The sequence below is a fragment of the Pongo abelii genome, chromosome 11 (genome assembly GCF_028885655.2).
Source record: "Pongo abelii isolate AG06213 chromosome 11, NHGRI_mPonAbe1-v2.0_pri, whole genome shotgun sequence".
NCBI classification, from domain to species: Eukaryota; Metazoa; Chordata; class Mammalia; order Primates; family Hominidae; genus Pongo; species Pongo abelii.
The window spans coordinates 63235443-63256678 of record NC_071996.2 but is presented as its reverse complement, the minus strand read 5'-3'; positions in this window follow the sequence as shown (position 1 = coordinate 63256678).

The following is a 21236-nucleotide window of genomic DNA, read 5'->3' as shown; positions in this document are numbered from 1 at the left end:
ATCTTTGTGGTTTTATCTACCTTTGGTCTTTGATGATGGTGACGTACAGATGGGTTTTTGGTGTGGATGTCCTTTCTGTTTGTTAGTTTTCCTTCTAACAGTCAGGACCCTCAGCTGCAGGTCTGTTGGAGTTTGCTGGAGGTCCACTCCAGACCCTGTTTGCCTGGGTATCAGCAGCGGTGCCTGCAGAACAGCAGATATTTGTGAACCGCAAATGCTGCTGCCTGATCTTTCCTCTGGAAGTTTTGTCTCAGAGGAGTATCCGGCCATGTGAGGTGTCAGTCCGCCCCTACTGGGGGGGTGCCTCCCAGTTAGGCTACTCAGGGGTCAGTGACCCACTTGAGGAGGCAGTCTGCCCATTCTCAGATCTCAAGCTGCGTGCTAGGAGAACCACTACTCTCTTCAAATCTGTCAGACAGGGACATTTAAGTCTGTAGAGGTTACTGCTGCCTTTTGTTTGTCTGTGCCCTGCCCCCAGAGGTGGAGCCTACAGAGGCAGGCAGGCCTCCTTGAGCTGTGGTGGGCTCTACCCAGTTCGAGCTTCCAGGCCGCTTTGTTTACCTACTCAAGCCTTGCCCCTCCCCCAGCCTTGCTGCCACCTTGCAATTTGATCTTGGACTGCTGTGCCAGCAATGAGCGAGGCTCCGTGGGCGTAGGACCCTCCGAGCCAGGTGTGATATAATCTCCTGGTGCGCCGTTTGTTAAGCCCATTCGAAAAGCACAGTATTAAGGTGGGAGTGACCCGATATTCCAGGTTCTGTCACCCCTTTCTTTGACTAGGAAGGGGAATTCCCTGATCCCTTGCGCTTCCTGGGTGAGGCGATGCCTTGCCCTGCTTCAGCTCATGCACAGTGCGCTGTACCCACTGTCCCGCACCCACTCTCCGGCACTCCCCAGTGAGATGAACCCGGTACCTCAGTTGGAAATGCAGAAATCACCCCCTTCTGCGTCGCTCATGCAGAGCTGTAGACTGGAGCTGTTCCTATTCAGCCATCTTGGCTCCACCCCACCAGATATGTCTTAATTAGGTTCTCCTATAAGCAGGGCATGAGAAAAAGTCTTAAGTACTGATTATTGATAAATTTGGGGATGAGGAAGAGTAGAATGAGTTGAAAAGGGGGAAATTGACAATATTAAGGTTGCCGCTGTAGGAACTAGGAGCTTGACATCTGCTGCAATCTCCTAAGAAACTATAATGGTCCTCCCAACCTTGTCCACCTGAGGATGGGGAAACCTGAACATTTATCTACTTATTCCCATCTCCTGTTGGTTGTGCTTGTGCTGGGACCAACAACTCCCCTGTGGCACCAGAGAAAGTCCTGGAGCAAAAAGTAGAAAGATAAGAAGTGGAGTGTGCTCGAGGAGGGTTGCTGTTCTGGAGATAAGTCTGAGTTTTCAGGGAATTGTCTGTTGTAGCTGCAGTTGAAATCACAGTAGGCCAAGGGGATGTGACAAGATTTCCACCTGTGGCCCCACAGGCAGCTGCCACAGGTGGAAATCTTAGACTACATACAGATATTCTCTCACAACTATAAATACCATATAAAAGTTAGCAATATAATAGAGTGAAAGTGTGTAAAGTGTGTGTGTGTATGTGTGTGTGTGAATGGGGAAGGGGTAAGTTCAGATTGAGTGATTTGGGAAGAACCCTCTGGGGAGGTGGCACTTGAGCTAATAGCTGAAGAATTGAAAGTAAGCAGGATGGATGCAGAGGAAGAGGATTCTGGGCAGGGAAGGGCAAATGTAAAGGCCCTAAAATTGAATGATTGTGCATGTGTGAGGAGCAATTGACTGAGACCTACTGAGAGGAGAGAGCCTCTAAGGCCATGGTAAGGAGTTTGCAATTTATTCTAAGTCCTTTGGAAAACCATCAGAAGGTTTTATGCAGGGAGATGGTATGATCTTATTTGTTTTAAATGATACTATGAGCCTACAATGATTTTTTTTTATTCATACATGTCAAGTATTCCTGAAGATTTCAATGCAGTTACACTAGATATCATTGGAAAAATATGCCTTATTTTGTCTTTAGGCCCAATTACACATAAATCACTATCTTAGACTAAAATCTCAATCTCTTACATTTCACTATAACAAAATTTAATACTCATATTTCAGAATCCATAGAGAAAGCAACAACAGCAATTAATGGATGTCATAGTTTTTCACCAACTTCTAGCCAAATGCTCATTAAAGTGAGTCAGGAAAACAGTCAAACCATCATTTGAATAGAAGCTACCAAGATTGTTTAGAGCCACATTTAATTCTAGCAGAAAGAAGGTTGATTTTTGGGTACTAAAAAGTTTTTAAAATGTTAACATTCACAATTCTCATACAAACTCTTCAGGTTAATACAACTTGCTTTTTCATAAGCAAATTATTTTTATTGGTGATCCCATGGTTTAACAAAAACCCTGAACTGGAACATGGAATACTCAGCTCTAACATTAATTTGTTTTGTCACAACGAATGATTGATCACAAAGTATTTATTACGCATCTATTGTATATGTACTAGGAGTGATGAATTACAAAAATATCAGATATGGTCATGCCTACAAGGGTAAAAATATATAGTCACTACCTCAAATTTCATGTAAATGTGCAGGAAATACTGCATTGACACTCCAACACATGATTCTTTAAAAAAAAAAAAGAAAGAAAAGAAAAAGCTGGGCGTGGTGGCTCACACCTGTAATCCCAGCACTTTGGGAGGCCAAGGTGGGTGAATCACAAGGTCAGGAGTTCGAGACCAGCCTGGCAAACATGGTGAAACCTCGTCTCTACTAAAAATACAAAAAATTAGCTGGGCATAGTGGTGGGCACCTGTAATCCCAGCTACTGGGGAGGCTGAGGCAGGAGAATCGCTTGAACCCAGAAGGTGGAGGTTGCAGTGAGCCGAGATCATGCCACTGCACTCCAACCCAGGTGACAGAATGAGTCTCCATTAAAAAAAAAAAAAAAAAGAGAAAAGAAAGAAGAAAGTAAAAAAGAAAGAAAGAAAAAGACTAGGCTTAGACTAGACTCAGAAAAAATGTATCCTAATAATCCCTAATAAATGTGAGATTAGTTTTTTTTTAAAGCTGTGAATTACATTTTCAAGAGTTAAGGTTTTCCTGCTTAATGAAATTCATTTACAGAAATCATACTGCACTGTTGCTTGAATATTCTGCTACCAAATAAATAATAGTCCATCCGTCTGAGGACAGTTGTAATCCTAATACTTTTGCTAGAATTGCAGGAGACACTGAAAACATCTTCATTTCCTTGTGGCAAGTTCCCTCCAGACTAAGTGCTAAATATGATTCTGGTTTGACATATTCTCTCCCTGTGCTTGAGAAACCATAAACTCAAGTGTTCAGATGCTCAGATCCACATGTATCAAGTAATTTTCTTGCTTTGCTGTTTTCACTGTCTTCAAGTATTTGTGATTCATTTTGGTTTCTTTGATTTATAAGTCAACATTTGAAAAGGTATAACTGCAAATGTGGGTAACTTTTTCAGAAGGGAGATTACTAGAAGAAATCTGGGATCACCAGGAAGTGAACCTTTGAGTTGAAACTGTCTTATAGGAAAAGTGATACATACAGTTGTGTATATCTACCAGTCTTGATAAGTTTAAGAGAGTTTGTATTTCCTTTTTATTTTACTACACCCTTCTCAGGATTTAGGAACAAAAATACCTAAATTAAATATTGATGCTTGTAGTTGGGTAAAGTCATTCTATAATTATTTGTCATATAGAAAGTCATTCTATAACTATTTGTAATATTTGTCATATATTGCCATATAATCTATTTGGTAAATAAATTATTTCGTAGGCTACTTCAAATAGCCAGCTTATAGACAGTTTATTACTCTTTATGTTAAAGTCAAGCTCAGACGTTTATACATGAAAAAAAAAAAAAAAGAAGTAGGTCAGTTCCATGTTTTATAGAGATGGAGCTGTAATGTGAATTTGGAGAGTATAAAGAGGAATGGAAAAGAAAAGTTCACTTGCAGAAATGCATCAGGAAGCACCCATAAAGCAAAAACTAATAGTAATTACTCAAATGCATTTTAAATTGACGAATCACTCACCTCTGTAGCTTCCTAACATTGCAGAGCTCGAAAAGACACATTTCAGTGGAAGGAACTAAAGACCACTTGAAAAGGAATGAAAGCATGTTGCCCTAAGCCAGATTGCAGCAATATGTTGCCCTTGTGACAATGAATGATTGGTCACAAAGTGATCACAAAATATTTATTAAGCATCCAACAGATATCTGATTTAGAGTGAGTTTTATGAGAAATCAAGGAGAAGAGTTCCTCTTAAAGCACCTCTTGGAGAAAACAACACAAATTAGATCAAGAGGGGGAGAAAAATGGGGCCTCACCCAGTGATTAAAGAAAATGATAAAAGATCTACTGCTTCTTCTGCAACTCTGTGTAGAACAAACTGAAATCTGAATTTCCACGGGAAGTATTTCAATGATCAAGAAAACACAAAAGGATAAGCTCAGGAGGAAAAGGGAAGCGAATGAGCTGAGTTGAAAATAAATATTCATAAGTGAGGATTAGGCCAATCTCTTTGCCAGAAAAGCTGGCTGTTGGCTTGAAGTTTCCAGATTGGTGGCCAGCTTTATCATGCCATAATCAGACAAAAATGAGCACATAAAGGTATTAACAACAAAATGACTCAAGCTGTCACGTGATCTTTAAATTTCCAGTTTGAAAATGCTAACACTTGTGATATTTATTAGATGCTATAAACTCTTGATAGGGAGTGGAGGAAGGGGCTGGACTATACTCTTTCTGTTACATCCTCCAGGAAGACACTAGCATCAACATTTATTTAGGCTTAGCATTTCAGCACATGGTGCCTCACTAATCACAGTCCCTCATGTAAAGAAAATTGAATTCAGTAGCATTTCCTAAAACTCCTATTTTTGCAGGATGACCATGAAGAAGAGATATTAAGGACATTTGCTGGCTACCACCTTGCAATTTTTACATATGCTTACAACTTCAGAGGATTATGGTATAGTGGCTCAGACACTGGGAAAAAGCACCTTAATATGAACTGAAGCAGAAATTCAGCTGCAATACTGATCCTTATTTGGGATGGAATTAGCAAAATTATAGATATAATATGCAAAATCTGTTTTCAAGCCATATTAACTACTTAGATTTCTGGCAGTGTGGTTGTATGCTATTCATGAATGTGTAAATGCCATGCATTTTCCTACAATGCAAAAAATAAATTTTCAAATATACTTGCAAAAATATCCTTGATCATGGAGTGTGCTGGCTTTCTTTTGGCATAATGATAAATGACACTTCCAATTATGTATCAAGAGAAATTTGTAAAATCTATTAGATTTTTAAAGAGAGTTGAATTTATAACACTTTTAATACTATATATTATACACTCATGGGAAATAGAGTCTAAGTGCAAGAATCTTCTGTGTGGTTCCTCTGTTATCAAATAGTTAGCAAACAAAGCTTTTTGTTCAGACAAAGCCCGAATTCTGTAAGAGTACATATAATTTGTAGTCAAGAATGAAAGCATACTTTAGGATGTTAAAGAACACCCCCAAAATGGCTTTATAATTAAAAAAATATATACTATAACTATACAAATCCTTGGAATGATGCCATGCTAACTTAAAGAGTCGTTTCAGCAATATGACAAAGATAACTCAGAGCTTTGTTGTTTATTTATGAAGATATGTAAATGCTAGATATATTCAATAAAACAATGTTTAATGGCATACCTGAATTCAAAAACAAGAAAATGACAGATAAATAGGAGGTACTTTAAATTCAGGACCTAGGACTTCAGCAACAAGAGGCAAATTGCCTAACATTTAGGTCTTCAGGTATACGTAAAGGCATTTTAATGCCCATGTAGGTACAGAAGACATGGCTTTGGGCTCAGGCAAGGTGGGGGAGCTAAAGCATCATGCCCACCATAAAGCTGGGATAAGAGAAGAGCTGCTGCCTCAGTGAAAAGGGGATGAGAACAATTCTACCCACTGACACAGAAAGCAAAAAGGAAACTTGTCTTTGTTGGGATTCTGAGGAAAGAAAAAAAGTCACCTGTGAAAACTAAAAAACTCCAAGCCCGATCAAATTTATATCATCTATGGGCATGGACATTCCTAGTTTGAAAAATTAACAATAAGACTTATCTAAGTTTGGTGAAATCCTTGGAGCATCCAACAAAAACAAAAATGAAAACATTCCCAACCAGAACTTCCATGCATGCAAGAACTCCAATAGGAAAAAAAATGAAGCTAAGACAAGAACACTTTTCTGTTTAAATGAACTCTCACACACAAATAAATTCTAAGCCATGGTGGAAAGTGAGCACATACAACAAATATAAGAATTATGTACTTCTCCTTACTGTCAAACTTGATATAATCAAATCAAACAATGTGAAATCATCTATAAAACCAAATGATTAGAGTAAAAAAGGGAAAAATAAATATCAAAACATATGACACTATAAAAATATACGATCAATTTGAAAAAGAAAAATGACCTTTAGATATGAAGAAAAAGTCCTTGAATAAAAGCTAGTTGAGGCCGGGCATGGTGGCTCATGCCTGTAATCCCAGCACTTTGGGAGGCCGAGGTGGGCGGATCACCAGGTCAGGAGATTGAGACCACCCTGCTCAATCAACATGGTGAAACTCTGTCTCTACTAAAAATACAAAAATTAGCTAGGCATGGTGGCATGCGCCTGTAGTCTCAGCTACTTGGGAGGCTGAAGCAGGAGAATTACTTGAACCCAGGAGGTGGAGGTTGCAGTGAGCTGAGATTGTGCCACTGCACTCCAGCCTGGCGACAGAGCGAGACTCTGTCTCAAAAAAAAAAAAAAGCTAGTTGACATAAAGCTTAGACAATTTAGGAGGGAATTAACAAATGGAAGGCAGAGAAGGAAATTACCCCAATTGCAGCACAAAGAGATAAAGAAACAGGACAAAACAAAGGCTTAAGCACAGAGTATAGAAGATCGAACATATGTTGAAGTAGGAGTTATAGAAGGAGAGAAAACACAGAAGATCGGGGAAATATAATATTCAAAGGGATATTTGTTGATAATTTTTCAGAGTTGATGAAAGATATGAATCCTCAGATAGCAGAACATCAAAGACAATAGGAAAATACTAAAAGCAACCAGAGAGAAAAGACTACCTACAAAGGAAGGATTAATTTCTTGGCATAGAGAAAGGAGAATGGAATGGGAATAAGCATTTAGTTGTATCTGTAATATTTTATTCCTTTAAAAACTAATCTGGAGCAAATATGAAAACATGACTGTAAAATACATGTGGTAAGTATAATGGTGTCTGTTATATTATTTTCTTACTCTTCTACCTGTTTGACATGTTTCAGAGTTAAAAATTAAAATATGAAAAGTTGAAAAGGAGTAACATTTATCAATAAAATAGTATTTATCACAAAAACATCTATTGTCCCATTTCCATGGACCAACTCCCCATCCCAGGAAATAGTAATAAAATAGAAGTGAGGGGGCTCATACTGGTATTCAGCTTGGAAGAGGCTTACCAGTTACCTTAATGATGGCAATATTTAAATCAAAGATTGTCAAACTATGACCCTGGGACAACCACCTGTTTTTATAAAAAAAAATTTATTGATACACAGTATACTTATTTGTTTATATATTGTCTATAGCTTCTTTGACTCTATAACAGTGGAATTATTAATGATTGTAAGCCTAAAACATTTACTACCTAGCCTTTTAAGAAAGTTTGCCAACCCTTGACTTAAATGATGCTGTTTCTTGTCATTTCCCTTTAATGAGTTAGCAATGTATTTTTAACTGAAGTCACACATTTACATAAGTTTCAAGATAATAATTAACTAAGTTTAAAGGTCTTAAATTCATACGTAGGAAAAACTTGAGGTAAGAGTAAATACTGAGAAATGCCAAAATATCTTTGAGTGTTTATTTAGTTGGATTTTTCTACCTTCAAGATTCTCAATAATCAAGCAAAACTGGTTTGGGTAACATGAAGTTCAAATCAGTCATCAGATTTTGCAATATGACCCAATTAATCTTGTGTGTGTTACGCTTTCCCATAATCCCCACTTTCAGCCAAAGTTACACTAATTTTATATTGGCTTAGAAAGCAGGAGAAAAAAGTATTTGTCTAGGCTTGTATTTTTTTTAATTCTCTTTCCATACATATTTTAGTTTCCTAAGAGCTGGAAATACTGGCTCTTCATATATTTAAGATGCCTGAAAATTATATTTTTATGCTATTCAATACATATTATGATGTTTGAAGAGAATGATTCATCACTTAGTCATGACCAAAAAAAAGAACTGGAGTTTTCACCTCAGTATTTGCTTAAACCTCAGGAAATCTTTTTTTCTTTCAATTGGAGAAACCCAGATTTTATTTTTTACTAAAGACTGGAGATTTTACTCATTTAATCACTTGTCAATAAAAATAATAATAGCTCCTTTGAAGACACAAATTATTACTTGCCCCAGATATGGCAAGGAAAATTACCATCACTTTACTCCTTCCAGTCTCTCTGTCACCAGATTCTACCTCCCCTCTCTGATCTTATCACATTCTTTGGACTTGCTCTTTTCAACCACAGCCTACCCTGCCCCCATCCCTCACCCATCTCCTACATATCCTTGTAGTGAACTCCTGTTTAGTGCCTTTTTTACATCTTTCTGATGCTTAGTTCCAACCTTACCATTATCTAGTGGTCATTCACAAACGGGTATTAATTAATTAGTTAATCTTCATTAAATATCTATAACCTAAAATGATCTTGCCCCTCTCTAAATTTCTATAGTTTTTAGTTTAAAAAACAAGAGCCCTAGATTATTTTCCATTTGTTACATGAAAATAAAACATTATCTCTTCTGCAAACTCTTTCAAGGTAGGAACAATGTTGCATGTTTTTAAAAAAATAGCATTGAAAAGACTCAAACAAGAAAGAGAAAAAACAAAAGCTGCAAAGGGCATCCCAGACAATGTGATGAAGAACCCGGTACCTGCTTTAATACTTACTGGCTTGCTGTTTTATGTATCACATATATATTTGCTATTTGAAGATAAAACTACTTGTTAAATGTCGTGCTTTTAAAAAATCATTTTACATTAGGGAGACATACATTGAAACCCAACCCAAATATCCAACAATGATAGACTGGATTAAGAAAATGTGGCACATATACACCATGGAATACTATGCAGCCATAAAAAATGATGAGTTCATGTCCTTTGTAGGGACATGGATGAAATTGGAAATCATCATTCTCAGTAAACTATCACAAGAACAAAAAACCAAACACCGCATATTCTCACTCATAGGTGGGAATTGAACAATGAGAACACATGGACACAGGAAGGGGAACATCACACTCTGGGGACTGTTGTGGGGTGGGGGGAGGGGGGAGGGATAGCATTGGAAGATATACCTAATGCTAGATGACGAGTTGGTGGGTGCAGCGCACCAGCATGGCACATGTATACATATGTAACTAACCTGCACATTGCACACATGTACCCTAAAATCTAAAGTATAATAATAATAAAAAAAATAAATAAATAAAAAGAAATCCATTATATAAATTTGTTAGGGTGGAATAAGCCTTCTTTAAACATAAATCAAGTGCAGAAAGAAACAAAAACCAAACCATGCAGTGCCACTCAGATTCTAAGTCCATTAACAAAGTGATTTATAGTTGGATTTATCTTGTAAGGGCTTGTGGAATTGAGCCTGAAAACAGGCAAGTGTGCATAATTGTTCTTTTTCAAGCCAGAAACTATTTTTCTTTCTCATTGAAGGTTAAAGTCAGATTTGTAACTTACAACTTAAGCCTCTTTACTATTTTTCCTATTTTCTACGGAATGATTCACCAGTGGTTCACACCGAAGGAAAAGGGTTGGAGAGAGACTCAACTTTTCATTTTATCCATCAGATTTTCTGAGGTGTTCAAATGGGTAATTTCCAAAGAACAACACTGACAGTCCCTAAAGCCAGTAATAAATTAAATTGTAAAATTATGTTTGTTTGTAGAAAGCTTATAGATTCTTACAAAGCCCTCACCTTATGCTTCAAGCCACCTCCGTCCCATTTTGCCCTCTATTTCTTTTCCTTCACTCCTGCATAGAGCTCTTGGCTCAGTTTTGATCTGTAACTGCCTTACATTGGAATAGCTTTTCAACACGCATTGGCTGTGCTGTCCAAATAAAATGGACCTGTGGGCTTTCCAACTTTTTGGGTTTTTTTTTTTAACAAAATGTCCAGAAACTCTGTTTTGCCTTTTGGGCAGGATGTCAGGGAAGGCAGGTGGTTGAAAGGAAGCCTGGAGATGATGAAAGAGATAATAATAAATGTGCTCCCATTCTGGTACATACTCCTACCTTCCCAGGACAAAGACAAGTTCGGGAGTTTTCTTTAAAGAAGACTGGTAATACGCTAATGGTGCAGCAAGTCTGTCCCCAAAGAGTGGAAGTGAATGAGACCTGGGTATTTTCCATGGAATGATTCACCAGTGGTTCACACTGAAGGAAAAGGGTTGGCGAGAGACTCATGACCATAATTCATACTGAGGTCTCTTTGAAGACAAGAACCCTATTTTTTCATCTTTGACTCTCCAATAACTTATAAATATTTGTTGTATAAATATTTGTTTAATGATTGAATGAGTTTTTATTCTGGGCTTTGCTAAATAGCACCAATACTAAATTCTATGTGTGTTCAAGTGACTATATTAGAAGAGTTGTGCATATTTTGTGTGTGTTTGTGTGTGTTTGTACTGACATAGAAGTGGCATGAGTGGGGAAATAAATATGAATAGGTAGGCTTTGCAACTGAAGTAATTTCAACCAGAGAGCACAGAAAGTGATTATTATTGATTATTAATGGATGTGCCTATCAAAAGATGGAAAGGTGCATTTATTTATTCAGTCATTCAGTAAGAATTCAGTGGGAAGTTACTGTGTGCTTTAGCCCTGGGGCAGGTGTTGTGAATGATACAAATATAAGTCAGATGTCCCCACAGGTGATTTTTCTGGCTGTGCCACACCTAGCATTATAAAGGACAGGGCATCTCTGACCATCAGCAAATAGAATCCACTTCCACTGAGCTCCTTACTGGGCAGTGCTGATTTTATTGAAGATTCCATCAGGGAGGCAGAGAAAAAGTTTATATTGCTTATATTGCATCTACCATAGCCCTCAACCTCTCATATACCTTGTTTAACATAATTCTTCTCCTTAGTCCTTGTATCTCCCCTAGGCTTCTCTTTCCATCATTCTAGTACACAGCTCTATGCCACTCATCTCCTCTCTCCATGACTTTTCTGGAGCAAATGTGTATATATTGTACAGATGCCACCAGGGCTCTGTTCCTACATCCTCAGACCTTACCATTATGTGCATGTAGACCCAGCTCCTGATCCCAGCTCTAATCTCTTTGCCTAAGATAGATAGGTAGGTAGGTAGGTAGGTAGGTAGGTAAGTAGGTAGATAGGTAGATAGATAGATAGATAGACAGATAGATAGATAGATAGATAGGTAGATAGATAGATAGATAGATAGATAGATAGACAGACAGACAGTTATTCCCATGGAAGAGCAGCTCCATCTGTTTTTTGTACTCCTTGGTGTAATCAACCTACTAGCCTGGAAGGCAGGATTCTTACACACTTCTCTCCATATCTATTTTAGCCCAGGTTCCCCTAGAAGCAGATCCTGATTTTGAAGTATTCAGTGCTAATAGTTTATTTGGAAGGTGAACCTAGAACTGGTAGAAGAGACAGGGAAGGGTGGGGAGTGAAGAAAGTATGCAATGTCAAGTTGCCCCTTTAGGTGACTGGAGTGGAATCTTGCTAGGCTTTCTGGTAGTCAGTGTAGAACACACATTAGTATTATTTTACCAATGGTTAAGCACTTGGTTGAGGCACTTACTGATTGAGGGCTGCTCCTTGGTGGTGGGTGTCAGTCTCCTGGTATTTCTGGCCTGCCATGTGCACAGGCAGAGTGGGATCTGGCAGAGCAGGCACTGGCTGTCAAAGAAAGCCCTTAGACTTTCTCTTCTTTCAGAGAAAGAAGAGAGAGGAAGCCTGTGCCAGGCTGACAGCCAGGGAAGGCTCACAGTCTCCAGAGGGCAGGGTACCTTGCGGGGACAGTATACTGTTTGGCCTAGCAGTGAGGTGGGTGTGGCCTGAGTCCTCCCTAAGATGGGATCAGTAGAAATTTGCCAAGGAGCCCTTGTGACAGAGGAAGGGCTGTTCTCTATCATTATCATCCCCCCTTCAGTCTTGACCACAAGGATTGTAGAACTGACACATCTTCACTTCTTGACTTCCTGCTATCACCTGGGAGTAGATACATTGTTTTCTTTGGCATTATTAATAGAGATAATAGTAGCCAAGAACAGTTATTGAGCATTTATTATAGGCCAGACACTGTGCTAGATGCTTTTCATGCATTCACTTATTTAATCCTTCCCTAAACTCTGAGAGGTAGATACTATCATTGGCCCTGTATCAATGGAAGATGAGGCAGTAACTTCCCCCAGATCTTGCAGGTACAAGTGCTGGAGCTGATATTTGAACACAGGTAGCCTGGTGCCAGAGCCTGCACTCATTTACTTTTGCAGAGACTATTCAGTCTAGGCCTTTTGCGTTTCTTCACACTATTTTGAGGTGGTTGAGATTAGGCATATTTGAATGAGGATGGGTCAGAAGGTGTGGTGCACAATGCTGCCATGATCCTCTGGGGGGAATGCATGACTCAGGGTGGTTCCAAGAGACTTTTAGTCCTGAGACTCCTCACCCCATATTCACTACCTCCAGTGTTTTGCCACCATCTTAGAAGAGGAAAAAGAAGTCCCAAATTGTCGCCTTGTGGGAATGGAGATAGAGAAGTGCGGTTTTATGATTTTGCCTTGTGTTAGCAAACTGTAAAAGCATCTTTCTCTGGCTTCTTCCCTGACTCAGGGCCCAACATTTGAAGCCAGAGCCCTGAATGTCATTTCATCTGAGAGATTCCTGCCATCTCTCCTCCCTAGCCATGCTTAAGACAGGGAAGGATGAAGTGGCTTTCTGTGACTTGTCCTGTTTCAACTAAAGAGCCATGACTTTGAATTGGAGAAACACCATTCTAGGCTTATTCCCAGCCTTCTGGCAATATTTTCCTTCTCCTTATGTAGCAACTTCCAAATTGTGCTGTTCCTTGGCACATATCTGATTTTATTTCATTGGGTCTTTCTAAAAGATGGATAATAACACTATTTCTACTCAAACTGATATTTTCACTCTGTCCTGGGAAACGTATGATCCCCTTTCATCTCACACGACCCTGGAACTTAGGCTGCACTGATTAAAAAAGCAAGCAAACAAAAAAACCTAGGAAGGAGAGGCTCTTCTTTGTACTATAAATTAAGCAAGTTATAAATTCTGCCTCAACACAGTTTTGAGGATGTAGGAAGGTTAGTCTAAAAAAAAAAAGAGGTGAAGAATTCTTCAGCAGTTCTCTGATTATACATAGGAGAACTTATTTTCTCTGGATTAAAACAACTCCCATGGACATTTCCTGTACTTTCATCTGTATACTGATTTATTTTTCTCTAAGTGAATTTAGGTAATGAGAAAGGTGCCTACTTGACATCTCCAGGGAATAAATCCTTCTAATTATCCACAGAGAAGAGAAGCAGAAAAGTAGTCACGAAGCAGATACCTCCTACAATATTTTAGAGATGCATCTCAAGCCTGAACTATGCAGAAAACAACTAAAAATTAGCAAATTACTCAGGCTGAGTGACTTAGGAAATATTTCGGCTATTCTAATAGTTGCTGGTAAACATGTCAATTACTATGACTCATGACAGCTGCCGGATGTGGGCACAGTTTTTTTAAAGTGAAGACTTGAAGTGGAACCCCCACTCCATGTAGCTCAAATCTCCACGCAGATATGAGAGAGTAATAGACAGATAGATATGCTGCATCCGCCCCCTTCCCTCCCACCCAGAGTTTCTCTACCTCAGCACTACTGGAAACTGGATAATTCTTTTTAAAAGGAGCTATCCCATGCACTGTAGGATGCTTAATAACAACCCTTGTGTCTACTCACTAGATGCCAATAGCACCTCCTCCCAACCCCCGAGTTGTGACAATAAAAAATGTCTGCAGTCATGGTCAAATATCTCCTCGGGGCAAAATTACCCCAGATGACAACCCTGGCAGGGAAAAACTTTGGACTCACCACTTGAGGTCCTGGAACCTGCCTATGTGCATATTCTCTGTTGTAGAATATGTTTTTAACCAAGTGTATTTCAATTCTTTTTAGAGATATTGCTTACATAATTTCTCAGCTATATGATGTAAGATAACCCATAAGTGTACTCTTTATTTCAGTAAATACAGATATCGTTCTTTTTAATGGCTTTATACTATTCAATTATGGGAAGATGCCACAATTTATTTATCCAGTTCATTGTATTATTTCCAGTTTTTTATAATTATATGTAATGTTTTAATTTGTGTATTCCTTAATTCAACAAAAAAATTTTTGTGTCCTCCATTTCCAGTAATTGTATTAGGTGCTGGTAAAAAGGACACATAAGCATGGACTTTGCCCTCATTCAGCTTACATTTTAGCAAGGAAGAAAATACATTAATAAGTAAATAATTACTAATTCTAAAAAGATGCATAACTATATAATTCATTTAGTGCTGACTTCCATGAAGGAAACAAAGGGATGAGAAAAGAGCAATTGATGACATCACTTTAGATAGGGTGGTCAGGGAAGACTTCTCCTGTTAGGGGACATTTGAATATAGACCTAAAGGATGAGAACGAGGCAGCTGTCTGAAGAGCTAGACCAGTCTGAGCAAAGGGAAAAGCAAATACGGAGACCCAGCAGGGAGAAACGGCTTGGGGTACTTGAGGAACAGAAGGGAGGCCAGTGTGGCTGGAGCACAGAAGGCAAGGATGAAAGTAGAGAAATGTGAGGTGGGTCATATATGGCAGGAAGTGGAAAAGGCAGGGCTTTATAGGCCATTACAGGGAAGAGTCTACATTTTATTCTGAAAGCATTGGGAAGCCATTTAAGGTTTTAAGAAGAGTGGCATGATCCAGTTTATGATTTAAAAAATTATTCTGGTGAGAAAATGAACTATTAAAAGGGAAAAATTGAATTAGAAAAAGCAGCTAAGGGCCTATTTAAATTGCCTAATTGGGATTTAATGATGGAATGATTCCAATAAGGGCAGTGGAAATAAACAGAAGTAAATGGATTAAAGTGCAACAGTCATCTTGGAGAAGGATTGAGTGGACAGGCAAGAAAAAGAAAGTGTAATGGGTGACTCCTAGGTCTGGGTCCCAAACAACTGGGAGGCTGATGGTGCCACTTACCAAGATGGGAAGACTGGGCAACGATGAATTTTGGTCAAGCTGAGGATGAAGAGTGCCATTTTTAATGTATTAAATCGGCTATGCCTGTTAGATAGCCAAGTAGTAATGGCAAGTTAGACATATAAACTTAGAGCTTAGGGGAGAGATATGAGCTAGAGAAATAAAAAATTGGGAGCCACTGCATCTAGATGGTGCTTCAAGCCATTACACTGCAGGGGATCATGTGGGAAAAGAACTTAGACAGAAGGAATGAAGGCACAGGGCAGAACCGTGAATAAGACCAAGAAGAAATAGCTGGCAAGGTACGAACAAACTAGAAGAGTAGAATGCCGTGAAAGCTGGGCAATGACAGTACGTCAGTAGAAGAAAATGACCAATAGAATAATCAACACATTTCTGTGCCTCTGTGCAAGTCTTTCAATAGGGTAATTTCCTAAACATGAAATTCTTAAATGATGGCTATAAATATATTATAATTTCAATAAATACCACCAAACTTTACTTGCCTACCAAGGTCTTGAAAACATTCCCCTATGTTTTCTTCTAGGAGCTTTATAGTTTTGCCTTTCACCTTAAGATTTCAAATCCATCTAGCACTTATTTTTGTGAATATGTGAGACAGGGGGCAAGATAAACTTTTTTTCCTATATGGAACTTCAGTTGACCTAGTATCACTTATTGAAAAGACAATCCTTTTCCCTCTGCACTGTAGTGTCACTTTTGTCATGAATCAGGTGTTCATAAATGTAGTTCTGTTTCTGGAAGCTCCATTCTGTCCTACAGACTGACAGACTGTTTATTCTTGCTGCAATACCACACTGTCTTAATTATGGTAACTTTACAATAAATCGTGGTATCTGGGAGTGGAAAGCTTCCAGCTTAGATCTTCTTTTTTGAGACTGTCTTGGTTATTCTTGGCTCTTTGCTTTTCATACACATTTTGGAGTGAGTCTGTCAATTTACACACACACGCATACACACACACCTGCTGGAATTTTTATTGGGATCGCATGGAGATCAATTTTGGGGAAAACTGACACCAAGTCTTCCAATTCATGAGCATGGCGTAATGAACATGGAAATACTTTTTTACTCAATAAAGATTCCAGCCAAGGGCAGCTTTTGTGAGAATATGGTCCATGCTAACTCTCTAATTTGTTTCGTTTTGTTTTGTTTTAAATGGAAGTGAATGTTTCCCAAGGCTTAACTGATCACCAGAAAGGTGTACTTGTGAAAATATCAATAAAGGTAATTTATATAGAACTGGCCTTTAATAAACAGTGAAAACTTGGAGAGGCTTCCCAAAATACAGATCAGAAGAAAACAGTCCCTAGGTCTTCTTGGCTAGCTGGCTGGAAGTTGCATGTGGACATTTTCAGAAAAGAAGAGCTTTCATTTTTTAACCTGTACCCTTTTCCCTGACCTCTGACTTAACACATGGCTGTGCTGACAATGGCTGTCCTCAGTGTTATGCACCATACATTTGGCATACCACAGAAAACTTGGTGTTTTCCCAGCTGATATTGTTTATTAATAATTAACAGTAATGTTTCTTATGAATCATTTCACTCTTAAAAATGCTTCACTAATAGCATCTATAAAAATTTTTTTACATACAGTTTTAGTGCTCTTTAAATGTTCTGAAAACATGGTTTCTGTGTATATTCAGTACTCAGTGCGTGATTTTACCATCGAATGTCATATCTAAATATGCATTCCCATTCACACACAAGAAAAGGCTTAAGGCATTTATTATAATATCAATTTATATATTTTTCCTATTGAACGTGGTTGTACATCTACCTTAAAATTCTCCTATGGTAACAATTATTGACAGAAATGTTGTTCATGACTCTATACTTAAAGTAATTATGCATAAGCCCAGCCATTTATGGTTGAATACCATCAGTCTTTATATTAATATATCTGATTTCAAATATCAGTTCTTAGAGTGCCTCTATTCTATACCCAATCTTATTTAGATAATTTTACTTTGGATATTTTCCTTTAAGTTCTGAAAAAGACTGAACAATTTGAATTTCTCAATCTTTACCCAGTTTTTCTTCCTCCAGATTCTCTAGATATGCTCTATATTTCTGCTTCTTGGCTAAATCTCAAGATTTCTAACAAGCTAACAACAGAAATCCCAGAATTTGTGTACAAAACTTCATGCTTCCAAGATTTCCTAGGTGGATATAAATCTTTTCTCCACGGGGTTCACAAAACTCAATACAAATTTAATTATCCTTCACAACATGGCCAAAAGGGTAAAAAATGAGATGAAGTTCAGACAACAACAACAAAAAAAACCAAACCCAAAAAACAATAACAACTAAACATAACTCTCCATATCAGTATGTTCCCCAAGGTTAAAAACAAAAGCTTTTAAGTGATATTGTAATTAATCATTCATATTATTGTGTAGCTTAAGAAACATTTGTCATTCATATATATTACAAAGCTAAATACTACCAAAGAGCGTATAAGACAGTATTTAGGAAGATATTTGGCATTCAGAGAAACATATGTCCTGCTTTTAAAAGGGCATCCTAAATACATCCCCCAGTCAAATAAATTTTAACATATATAATTTTTTACAAAGAAATATATAATTTATTCATTCTCACAAATTCAATTTTGGAGGCAGATAGATTTGATGAAATTAACTTCTTAAGATTCTCTCCTAATGTTCATAGGTGGTTCTAAGTCATGTCCTGCATGTCTAAGTGTGTCCAAAGCCATTGTTGACATTTGGCAAATTGCCTCATGAATTTTCACTTGTGAGTTTTTGATTATTTCCCATTTTACAATGTAAACTGAGATGCTGTGTGCAGCTGTTTGATCCAAGATCATCAGGTGGCCATGTGCGGTTTCCACGGGAACCAGAACTTTATCCAGCATATCATTGGCCACCATTTTTTTCTCCATTATAAAGAAGCTATTTTTCTAATAGGGGTGTACTGCACACTGCAAATGTTATCCTTGAAACCACCTGTTCTCTGAGAAAGGAAAATGTTTTCACTCTTCTGAAAATTAAAAAATACTATGATTATTGTCCATAAGCCCAGAAGCAGAAAGGAAATACTGTCATTATTTATTATAGATGAAACTTAGTGCTTGAAATATAACTTAGAAAATTATTCTCCTATCTAATGGGCTAAAAGCAACAAGCAGTAAAAGTAGTAAAGGCAAAAAACTGAGTGAGAAGCAATTTAATTTGGAAAATTTATGAGTAGGAAACATAATTTTTTCTCTATAACCTTCCCCAATGCCCCACTCTTACACTTTGATTTTGTAATTTTTAGGAACTTTAATTAACATGTATTAAACAAAGATTCAGAAAACGTAAGGTCATTAAGACAGAACTTGTAGGAGGAAAGGCTTTCAACTTTGGGATCATTGAGCCATGAATGAAGAGTTGAAAGCACCCTGAGTCTTCAGGTTCATATCCCTTTTTCCGAAAATGAAGAAACTGAGAAGTATTAAGTGGCCAGCTCTAAGCCATGCTCTTATTTGATGGTGTAACTGGGACAATACAGATCTGCTTTCGACACCCTGCACATGTGATCTCGGTGATGCTAGGATGTTCCTGAGTCATTGTCCACAGCAGCAACGGAACTCTGCTCCCCTGATGTCACCATTATGCAACTCAGTACAATTGTCCCTCCATTATTCAGAAATAGTGTCTGTTATTTGTATCAATAATGTCTTCCATTATTTAGGATAGTGAGGTCTGCTATCTCATGTATTCTTGTGTTCCAAATGTTTATTTGTAAGTAGTTTGTTGCTTTCTGTGGGAAAATGCATTGCCTTGCTTTCTCCTATCTCAAAGTCATTAAATATGCCTACTCAAGAATGCCTTTGTCTCCTTTTCACCAAACCATGCGTCTGTCTTATTTAATACTCTGTGTACGACTTGTTGATAACATAAAGCCTCACTAGGTTAATTCTTCCTCACTCCTCACTTCAATGCTTCCTTGCTCTTCCCCTCATTCCTTTTCTGCCTCCCTAAATGGCATGTGTCCTTCTCTTAATGCAATTTAAAACTGTTTTTTCATATGTTTATCAGCTAGGTTTCTTTTCACTGCAATTAATTAAATGTCAGGGAGGCAAGGGTTGAAAAATTATCCTTCAGGTACAACGTTCGCTATTTGGGTAATGGGTACATTAGAATGGGTACACTAGAATCCCACCAGTACGCAATATGCCCATGTAACAAACATGCACACGTACCCCGAGTCTAAAATAAAATAACATTTAAAAAAATTAAATGCCAAACTAACAGTGGCTTAAAACATAAGGACATCTACTGTTTACATAAACAGAAGTCTGAAGTTAAGACTGTGCCTGGAAGACAGCAGATCAAATTAGACTCAAAGCTGTTTTATGGTTTCTGTGGTGGCAGAAGCCAATCCGATTACTGTCGGTCTGGGCTGGCATGGTGATTGAAAACACCTAGCTGAAGTGGAAGATGTGTGGGCAGAAGCAACCAGCAGGCAGATCATGTCAGAATTGAGAATAACACATTCCAACCTGTTAAGATAAGCTATTGTGAAGGACTCTGCAACAATTGGGTCCCACAGAAATAGTAGGCAACAAATTTGTTTTCTGTGAAAATCAGGAGTATTGGGGAAAGTGGGCTGGGACTTTAATGAGTAGCTTATATTCATTCATCACACATAAATTACTACCTGTACTACCTGTTATCACCCAGCCATTCTAGCCTCAGGAGCTCAGGAAATTGATGATTAAAGACTATCCTTGTCCTCAAGCTCATACTCTGGTTGAGAAGGCAGACATACAAATAATTACAATTTTGTGTGATGATTGTTCTAACAGTTGTACATAAAATTGTATGAAAACTACAGCAGACAACAGTTAATTCTGCCTGAGAGTGTCAAGGAAGGCACCACTGCGGGGGTGACTTTAAGCAGGGAAAGAGAACGAGTGCCGAAGACCAGAACATACCAGAAACATGAATTTGGTGGCATGAAATAATGCAGCACTTTTTGGTGAAAACAAGAAAGTTCATGTTGCTGGAATGTAATGAGCACATGGGCAAGATTGGAGATGGGAAGTTGAATTTTAATAAGATGGTTTAGTTAGCCTATGTTTGAGGATTTTCAGGGTCAGAATAGAAAGTGATCAAGGGGTGAACAGAATCTGTGAGGATGCAGGTGAGCATAATTAAACACACCAACAGTGGGTATAGATATGGGGAAAAGTGACATCAAATAAGAAACTCACAACTGCAGGTTTTAATAAGTTCAAGAGTAGGTTTGGGATAGTCAAGTGGGGAAAAAGTGGTTATGTAGTTTGTTCGAAGGATGGAATTCTAAAGTTCAGGATTTCACATGTGGAACAGTCCCAAGGAACGAAAGCTGGTATATGGCCTTGAAGACAAAAGTAACTGGACTATAAGGCAAAGAGGAGTTGTCTGTATGGACTTTGAAGTTACTCTCTTAAGTTGTGTTCCACTTGATGTAGATCCTGAAACAAGGATTTGAGCACAAGTTTATTTGGCAGATAAATTCCACACTTTTGGCTGGTATGCTTTTATAATAGTGTGTCATTAAGTCACTAAGTCCTCGGCTCACCATTGCTGTACAGTCAACTGACATTAATTGATGTTAACAACTCAATAGAGTTGCCCTTCTCAGAGCTATCAAGAACAAGATGACTTTAGGAGCACCAGCTTCCCTGTTAAGGCTCATCCTCCTGGCCTTAACTCTGCTTGATCACTCTCCTGTCTTGGGACTCAGACCCAGGGAGAAGGTACCTCTCGTTGGGGAACATCACAGAGGGAGCCCCTCATTTAACCACTTCTCG